Source organism: Callithrix jacchus, chromosome 20 (assembly GCF_049354715.1).
Source record: "Callithrix jacchus isolate 240 chromosome 20, calJac240_pri, whole genome shotgun sequence".
Classification (NCBI taxonomy): Eukaryota; Metazoa; Chordata; class Mammalia; order Primates; family Cebidae; genus Callithrix; species Callithrix jacchus.
Window position 1 is genome coordinate 8,434,311 of NC_133521.1, and position 10,152 is coordinate 8,444,462.

Here is a 10,152-nt window from a genome sequence, read left to right on the forward strand (position 1 = left end):
CAGTTTCTTTCACTCACCCAACGCTGTTTTCTCAGTGTTTAGATCTCAAATCATTACTGGGCTAGAGGGAGGGCAGCCCAGTAGTGTGGCAGGAGGAGGAGAAGGCTGCCTGCACCTTGGTGTGTCTGTCAGATGCCAGCACTAATAACCTGGCTTCTGTGAGGCCTGTCAGTGCTCTCGGGAATGAAAGGGGGCCCTTGAGAGGTGCTCAGTGCCAGCAGGCTGTGAACGCCCTCCACCTAGCACCCCTGCCTCCTCGTTAAAGATGGTGTTACCTGTCACATAGCAGACACCTGGTCACTGCACACCCAAAAGGCCCCAAGGCAGCCTTGCCCCTCATCCAGTCACACCCCAGCACCCGCCCTCCTGGCCCCTGCCTTGGCCTCCTCAGACCAGCTGCACCCAGCCCCCCACATGCACCCCTTCTTCAGATGTGTGCAGGGCTGCGTTTTACAGAGCAAAGACAGATGTTTCAACCACACACTTTATTAACTTCTAAAAGCTGTGCTCAGGACACCTTTCCTGTCATTAAAAGTTTGATCACTTGCTACATTCATGATCTTTATGTGGGGCTCTGATCTGGTGTTCAGTCTAACCTCTCCCAAACCAGCAGTCCTTTGTACCCCACCTCTCTCCTCAGGGGCCCACACCCCCAAATGACTTTCCTGATTTGTGTATTTCCCTGCAAAAGGCTTCCTTTACCTAGCATCTGCCTCCAGCATGAGAAGGGGAATGAGTGCGACCCGTTTGCCAGTAGCAGACGGTGACCCGGGGGAGGAAATGGCAGAGCCTGGCAGAGACTCCCCGTCTCCAATTGACCAGCTGATGGGATTCCTCTTCCCTCCAGTGTCTCCCACAGACTAGAAGAATCCTGGTACATTTAGCCCATGAGCCTGGCACAGATTCCTACCTAGACATGAGGCCCTCTAGACATGACTTTGGCATGCCAGCCTGCTGGCGGTGGGTTGGGGAGACAGAGGGGATGCTCACACCAGTAATTCTCATCCCCCGAGTGCTTTGGATCACCTGGGGAGATTTCACAGAATACTGGTGTGGGGGTTCCACCTCTGATGATGCTGAGTGACAGGTTTAGGGTGTGGCCCAGGCCTCAAGATGTTTCAAGCCCCCAGGTGACTTCGTAGACACCCCAGCTAAGTCCCTAGAGCCTTGCATCTTCCCCAGATGACCTCAGAGGGCCCCATTTGAGGGAAATACCTAGCTTCAGTGACCATAAGAATCCCCCCCAGAGAGCATGTGAAATGCAGCTATCAGGCCCACCCCTGGAGATGAGCTAAGGTGGGTCAGGGGTGAGGTGCAGGGACCAGTGCTTTTCACAAGCTCCACACCTCCAAGGAAATGCTGCTGTGGTCGGGTCCACAGCCTGCGACTCCGAGTCCTGTTGCCTGTGCCTTGGCGCATGTGGGGTGGAATCTCAGTGGCCCTGCCCCGAGGAGGATGTGCATTAAGGTGGTAGGAGAGGCAGAAAGAGCTCCACCTGCTCCCTGCCCCACCAGGGACCCCCAAAACCTTCATGGATGTTAGAGCAAGTGGCTATGCCACAGCAGAGGATGAGGCTGGAGAATTTAGTAAGAGCCCCTTGTTTTGGGGCTGAGTTCTTTTTCTAGCTGCCCTGTCATCTTTTTCTAGATGCCATCTGCCCCTGGATAACCCACTTCTCCTCCCTTATTGTAAAATTACAGGTGTTTAAAGACAGCCACATCTAGTGAGACCCCAAGGTCCTTCAACTAGGGTGGGTCCTGGTGTGTGGAGCACATACTCACTTCCCTCCCCTGGCTCAGGACTAGGGTCTGAAATGAGGGAGACATGAGTGGCTTTCTGGAAAACTTCTCTTCCCATCGTCCTGCTTTGCCTGAGGCCCTTGGTCAAGGCCAGCTTTGGGGAATAGGGCTTGTAGTGAATGCCAGCTATCTCATTTTGCTATACTGCAAACCCAGGCTTGGTTCCAAGCTTATGGGGGCCCTGCCTTGCCCCTAGTGGGGTTCATTTTGGTGTCACATCTGGTCAGACCCTTCAGAGAGCCCTTCCCCAGCCTCCAAATCAGGGAAAGAGGAAGGGAGAGAGGAGCATTCAAGGCTTAGAAGAAGGTCTAAAATACAACAACCTCGGAGGAACTGCCAGGGTCCAAGGGCTGGCACTGGAGGAGGCAGCCCAGGACCCCCTGGGCTTCTGAGCTGGAGGACCAAGGCCTTCAGGGGCCCTAAGCACAGAAAGCATCACTCCTCACCCCCACCCCAAGCCCTGGCATCCCCCTGCGCTTTTAAAATAACCATTTTCTAGATATTTCTGATGGCAAAATTCTGGGTGAGTTCAGCCAAGCTGACCTTTGCTTTTTTCTTTCCCAACAAGGCCTTGCTTTTTGGAATCATCTTAGCTGGTACCCAGGCAGAGAGGCAGTCATTCGTGGTCATCGGGATCCTGGCTCTGTGGGTTGCCTTCCTCCTGGTCTGCAAAGCCGCTGCAGACAGGGACTTCTTAGCTGCTTCCTTAGGTCGTGGCACATAGTGGGTGGTTAATGAATGGAAGAGGGAATGAGCGATCGAGGGAGGCAGGAAGGAGGGGAGTGAAGATTTCTCATCCTTTCCTGTTCATTGAAGACAGCCTCCTGCCTGTGAGTTCTTGACTCTGGAGTTTTACAAAGCAGTCACATTTCAAATAAAAGTCTGGGAAAGCAACACAGCATCATCAACTTTTAAGTTTGCTAAATAAGGATATAAAAAAAGAAAAAATATTAGAAAATTGCAGTCCCTTACTGTTTAAAGAAACCAAAAGAAGGAAAAACATAATTTAGCATTAGTTAAAAAAAAAACAAAACAAAAAACCCCTCGCCCCCACCTCATTGTGTTGTCTTTTTTCCCCCCTTGGAAACCAGTGAAAGTTTGGTCAACCACACACTGTAGTAGGGCTAGAGTTTCTCTTCCCATTTTGGAGGTGGGAGACCTAAGACCCCAGGTAGGGGTGTGGAGTCCAAATGGACACTTCTTTCCAAAGCTGAGCACAGACCGACTCACAGGCCCTTTTTCCAGTCATGGCCTCAGCAAAGCACTTGGGGGAGGCTGGCATCTGTGATGTCTGGAGAGGGGGTTTCTGGAACCCCCAACACTGGTCAGTAACTCCACAGAGGCCATTGGTGGTGGTGGGGTCTGCTTGCATCAGCAGACGTGTCATGGCCATTTCAGTGGTTGGCCCTGAGCTGTGTTTCTTGGTGCCTGGCAGAGGGGTTACAGCGGGCCGGAGGCCAACTTGCTCAGAGCCACACTTCCCAAGAAGCTGTAGGATCTGGAACTCTGCCCTACCTTCCTGTCCCCTGCTCACTCTAAGCCTCCAGAAGTCAATCCTCTGCTCACCGGGACCATACCTAGCATGGCCCATTGATGTGTCCTGTTTGACGTGTCCAGGGTTTCAAAATTTTTGAATTAATTTCCAAAATCTTAGGGTTTCAGCTAAAAACCTGGATTTTTCACTTTTCTCATAAAAATCAGGATGTGTGTTTACCCCAGTCCCCCTTTCCCACATGGCTGTGATCCGTCCGCTCCTTCTAGTGGTACACATGCCTTTCTTAACGTGCCCGGATCCCCTCTCAGCCTGATTGTCAGGCCTGGCTTTGACATGATTCAGCTCATGACCCCTGCACAGCCTCAAGCACCTAATTTTTGAAGGTCAGTGATGTCACTTAAAAGCCTGTTCAGGGCAGAGCATTACACAGGAGAATGGCTGAGGGAGCAGTTCCAGGCAAGGGAGGGTGTCCATGGGGAAGTCTTTGGGAGCAGTCCTGGAGACCCTCACAACATGGCCCCACTCCTCATTTAGGTGGGGCGGGGTGGGCTGGAAGCCCCTGGCAAAGGGTCCCAGGCTGTGTGAGACCCTGCCCAGCACTCCTTAAACTGCCAAGATAGGTGGAAAGCCCCAACTCAGAAGACTGGCTGGGTTGTACCTGGCTCAGTGACTTCCCCTCTTTGAGACTCAGTTTACTTTTCTGTAAAGTGGACCTAATGAGGCCTGCTTGGCTTCAGCTCCAGCGACTTAGGAGACTTAAGCAAAGCAAGAAATGGGGAAGGAGTTTATTTATGTCAGGATCCCTGGATGAATGCCCTCAGGTCTCTTGGAGGGGGAAGCAGAAAGACTGCTGATCGGGCAGGGGATGGGGACTCCCTGGGTGTGCCCATGGGCAGTCTCAGTAGGAGACTCAGGCCAGGCTCTGTCTGTGACTCCTGCCTCTCTGGCAGTCTCACTGCATCTCACTGTTCAAGCTAGAGTCTGGTCCTTGCCCATCAGCAGGTCCAGGAAGATGTGGCCCCAAATTGTCTGGACCTGATGTCCTAGATTCTAAGCACTTGGCTTCGTGGATAGTTTGAGAAGGTTGCAGGATCCAGTAGCTGGACCACAAAATGCAGCTTGGGGGCTCAGCTAGGATGGACAGACTGGCCCATGGTTGAGACTTTGGACCTGAGCTGAGTCCTGGTTCTACTACTTCCCAGCTGTGTGACCTGAGACAAGTGACTCACCCTCTCTGTGGCTTGTTTCTTTTCTCTAACATGGGGCTAAGTGGGGTAACTATCTCTCTGAGCTGTTATGAGTAAATGATCCAGTGGGCATAAGGCATCCAGCACAGAGCCTGGCATGTAATAGGCCCTTGATAAGTAAAACAGGAGGTGCAGTCCTGACGGATGAAGGGTACTTGCCCCCTACCCCTGCTGCAAAGCCCCCTGTGAGGCAGCTGCTATGGCATGCCACCTCTGCTACACACTCAAGAAACACTTAAGGATATGACTTTTCCCTCTCAAGTTTGATGGGGTCACTCTGTTCCTTCTAGACATGACTTGTGATGTGAACTTGGACAAGCCCCTGCTGTCTCTGGCCTTCAACACCACATTTGTATCATGAAACTGCCCTTGGCTTGAAGCTAGACCATGGGGGTGGCAGCTCTGAGTCCTACAAACAGTAGGGGCAGTGGTGGGGATGGGCAGCCTGAAGGCCATGCACAGCAGTGCCTTCCTTGGGGAAAGGGGGGACCTCTGGAGCAGTTGGCTGCCCTGCATCTCAGACTGTCCTTGCCCAGCTCCTGAGCTCCAAGGTCACTGAGGAGTCCACATTGCCATATCTGCCTCTTACAGGGTGCCTACTGCACGCCCAGCCTACATTTGCTAATGTCCTCAAATCCTCATTGAGAGGAAACCAATGAGGAAACAGAATTATAGTTTAATTAAGCAACCTACTTAACTTGTGGCTAATGCATGGTAGGGTTAAACACAAGCCTGACACCTGTCCCTGTGGAGAAGCTGCAAGCCATGTGACCCTCCCTTTCCAGGAACCTGTTGGCATTGATACAGGTTGACAAAGACCAGTTCTACTCCTTTGTCTGCCATCACTCCAGTCAAATCCAGGGACATGTGAGGCAAAGAGAGCTCTGGGAGGTGGGGCTGCTGGTGTGGCTGAGACCCCAACTTCAGCAAGATGGTACCCCAAGCTCTCAGGGTGCCCTGTGGTCTCCTTCAGTCAGAGCATTCATCATGTTTGTAACTGTGGTTGATTCTTACCCATCACAGTAGTTACATCTTATAAAGTTGCCTCCAAAACTGAGTTAGCGCATACTGAACTATTGTTCCTAGGGGAAAATACAGGGCTAGGTTCCTGCAAGCTTCTGGTCATAACTTTTTCATTGCCAATCAGTGCAAAGGCTTGTTTCATGTGCGTTTCATGAAAGATGATTGATTTACTATATATTCTCGATTCACTAACATTGAACTCAGCCAACAGCTCTATAACTCATGACTGAACAAAGCTTATCTAGCACACGTGTTTTCTCTATAAGGCATAGCAGAGCCTTCCGTGAGCTTAAGAGCACAAGACGGCACTTCAATGCCAGGCCTGGGGAGCATTATAAGCAGCCGGATCACCAACACAAAGCACAAACATGCACAAAGCATGATGCTAAGTAGACCGTGAGAAGGATGTTTGCTATAGGATGAGAACTGAACCGCAAAGGCAGAGCGTCACCTTGTTCAACCTCAGCTGAGAACATGTGGTCAGGCCACTCACACTTTTTGCTGTTCTGTGCATGTCACAAACAAAATGAATGCACCACGAGTATTAATTTCAGGTTACAGACAAATTTTAGTGAGTAGGTGATTTTGCAAATGCACGGAGGTGAGGATCTACCATATGTACTTATCTTTGCCTCTGATTATTTGGTTTCCACCCAAGCACCTGTTCACCAGATTGTCTTGTAATCCCAAAGGCCCAGCAAAGACAAGTGCTTGTTCAGTGTCTGTTGAGTGACTTGAAGAACAACACACTCCTGGCCTCCCTACCCGCCCTCAGCTAGACCTAGCCCATAGCCTGCTGTTGACACTCCACGTGTCTTTGTTGATCAGATTCATAAAGACAGATGGGAAAGCGGTACCCCTCTTGCAGGGCCCTGATGCTGAGACTTGTTGAATGTTGATGCTGCCACCAGAGAAGCGTGACAGGATGCAGACAGACTGAAACCTGGAATCTTCTGGGGACATTCAGATGGTGTCACTGGACTTGGCCTGTGGGCTCTCAGCACATCTAGGTACAGGGGCCCAGGGTGACTCTGAGTGGTTGAAGTCCCCTGGCCAGATGCCCTTCAAACGGGCCCCTGGCCATCTTAGCCATTGTCACCTGATTCCATTTCCTCTGACTCTGTCCTCAAAAGGCAGCATCTGATTGTGATTTGGCCCAGAAATTCCTAGCCAGAATATTTCCAGTGTGGTACTTGTGAACTTTCCCCTTTCCCTCTCTTCCCTCCTCCCTCCCTCCCTCATTTCTTCATTGGGGAGAAAGAATTTGGCATTGGAGTATCTTACTCTGTCTTGCTAAGCAGTTTAGTTAGACTGCAGGTCAGTCTCTGTGGTGTGACCACCCCCCAGTGGCAAGGAGCGGCCAAAACTGAACTTCTGGGCAAGACGTGGGTAGAGCAAAGAAAGACCACACTTGGCACTTGCTGCCCAGAAAGGACCTGCTCAAGCCTGGCTGGCCTTTGCCACATTCATTTCCAGTTCTGTTCATCCATACTTTCAAAGCTTTAGTGATGAAGTACTATGGGTCAGGAAGGATGCCCCGCACTCGAGGAAACAGACATCTTCTCCACCCACCTTTGTGGCGCTTTCGTGTAGTGGAGGGGACAGCTTCCACCCAGGAACGATGTTGTTATCCACTGTGATGACTTCTGGGGAGATATGGGAGGGAATAACAAAGGGGACATGATGGGAACTGGAGAGGGACTCTCCAGGAAGCCACATTTAGGTGGTGACCTCAAGGGTGAGGAAGAATTAGCCAGATAGAAAGTTAGAGGTAGCAGCTGGTGCACCTCTTGAGGGTGGACGGAGGATGGGCTGCTTGATGAACTGGTGTGGGCCAGTATGGCCAGGTGCAGCCAGCAACAGGGAGGCCCAGGATGGGCAGAACCTGGGGGCCTGAATGGTGGAGTCCACTCATCACCGCAAGAGACACATCAGGAAGCTAGAAGATCAGCTGGGGGAGACAGGATGTGACACACTGGCCATCACCACAGGTAGAAGGGATTGGAAACAGTAGCCCGGAGAGGGGCTGTCATGGTAGGATCCTACAGTGACTGATGGATGCCTGTTGTTTATGATGTTCTTACCCGTGAAAGCGCTAAGGATGCGCCTGCTTGCTTACCCGTGGGATCAGCCCTACCTTCCGTGCTGCTGAACATATTCTTATGTGAGGGAAAGAACAAAAAGGAAAGTTGGCAAGAAAGAGAGGGCAAAGAGAGACTGGGAGAAAAAGAGGCCCGATTTCCTCTCTCTGGTAGTTGCTGAATTGGCGCTCAAGAAGGCAGAAAGGGAAGGGCTGACTTATGTCCCTCTGCCAGGAGAGGGGAAAGGAGGGAGGCACGATATTGACTTAAACGTGGGGGATTTAAAAGGCCCCTATGTTCCCACTTTGTGCTTTGCTTCTAACAGACAGCCTGGGAACTTTGAAGTCAGTCTGGCCCAGTGGGGAGCGGGCTTCTGTGGAGACAAGATGCTAACGGGGGCGGGAGAAGGGGGCCAGGGGGCGGCTGAAACTCTATTAGGCATGCTCTAGCAAAAAGAAAGGCAAATCCAATGATAATGTACATCTGTTTCAGGGAATTTATAAGCTTTGAACATTTTTTATGGGCAGATAAGTGGGTCCTTTTCTTACCATAACTTAGAACTTCAAAGCTGAGTGTGTGGATAATGCAAATTGCTGAAATATGAGATTTTCCCTACAAAGAGGTTTCCAAAAAAGATGAGGAAGAAAAAGAGATGGGGGAGAGAGAGAACGAAGGCTAATTGATGCCACAGTCTTTTATGTACACGGCGAAAACGGGACAGAAATTGATTTTTATGAAATAAGAAATTGATGGGAGAGACATGGGGAGGGGCGGAGGCAGCCTCAAGGCAGGTGCTGGGAGGCAGGGACTGGGGCTGGGTGCGGCAGCCTCCCCGGCTGGCTGTGGGTCAGCCCTGCAGGGTTGAGCTGCCTGGCTGTGACTCAGGCCCTGGGGCACATCACCCTCCCTCTACGAGCCTTAATGGGGAAGACAAGAAGAACACTGTCACTTGTAACGGGCATGCAAGGACACTTCAGAGCCAGCCAAGGCAGTGTCAGCCCAGAAGAACACCCTGGAACATCCAAGGGGGCTCTGAGGCAGGATGGAACCCCCTGGTTTGGGGAAATCAGGAAAGGCCTCCTGGAGGAGAGGCGATTTAGGGGACAGGTATGATCCTGAGGAAGGTCAGTGGGGTGGGACATTTCAGATGGCAAAACAGTTGGATCAGTATATCCCCAGTGTCGTGCCTCTGCCACCCAGATCCCACCACACTCAGCCCTCTGTGCTTGTCTTGTCTCCCACATCCCTAACCCCAGGAACTATCAGGAACACAGTAAACATTCAGTGCATGCTTGTTGAATGAATGAATAAATGAAAGTGAAATAGTGAGAACACAGAGCTGGTTGGCATGCAGCATCAACCAGCTGTTTCTTTTCACTACGTTACATATCTACAGTGGCAGAGTCATACTAGAATGGGTGACAGGATGGTGTTGTGGTCCCTGTAGTCGATCCCGTCATCCTTTCTGCCCACAGATGATTCATCTAAGTCAGACATGGCAAAGCCCTCACCTTTGTCAGTGATTGGTTCAGGAAAGATCATGGGATCCTATTCTGGCCAATTAGATCTGAAGGGAAGTCTGTGGAGGAACTTGTAACATGTCTTGGTGGCAGCTATCTTGCTACAGCCTGAGGACTACAGAGCACAGAAAAAGAGAGCCCTGGGTCCTCAGGGATGTTGTTGTATAAGCATTCATACACCACCTGGCAGCCACCCAGTGTCTGCACTTTAGATGTTTGGTTTTTCTCAGGAGGAGATCCCGAGATGAAGACTCAGGAGCAAGTTGTTGGTTTTGAGGTGGTCCTGGGAAAGACTGGGAGGAGAGTAGGGAAGTTAGGTGGGAAGGGAAGGGAAGTAAATGTGGGCACCTGGAGCTTAATCCTGAGGAACTCCAGAAGCCCACGTGGAACACACCTCAGAGTTATCCCACCTGCACAGGAAGGGAGCCGAGGTATCTCTCCACTCATCCTTGTCAGTCATCGGTCAAGGGCTATTTCAGTGCACAGGCATAGGCTTCAGCGGAACTGCAGGTACTGGCAGTTGGAAATTGGACCCGCAAACACAAATGATTCCTACAGGGGATCCAAGCCAGGCACAGGCAGTGTCTGTTACTTGGGGTTTCTGTTGCTGAGAGTCGAAAGCATCCTAACCCATGCCACGTGATCATAGAAGGGCCTCAGAGGAAAAGGAGAGGGGTTTGGACATTTTCCTGCAAATCCATGGGGAGCCATTCAAGGCTTGAGGCAGGTGTCAACCACGAGAACATTAAACGGGCTCTTTTGGCAGCAGAGTTGGGAGTGGTGTTGAGGTAACTAGGAAGACTCCACAGAGGCTCAGCGACTGCCTCTATCTGATACTCTGCCCGCATCCTGGGTGATTTCCACAGGTGCTTGAACCCCAGTCTCTCAATGTTATGGCCCTCACCATCACAAAGGCCTCCCTTTTCTCTCTTCCATAGCCACTCACTCCTGGGCCCGCTATGAACCCAGAAATGCCGCAGCACAGAA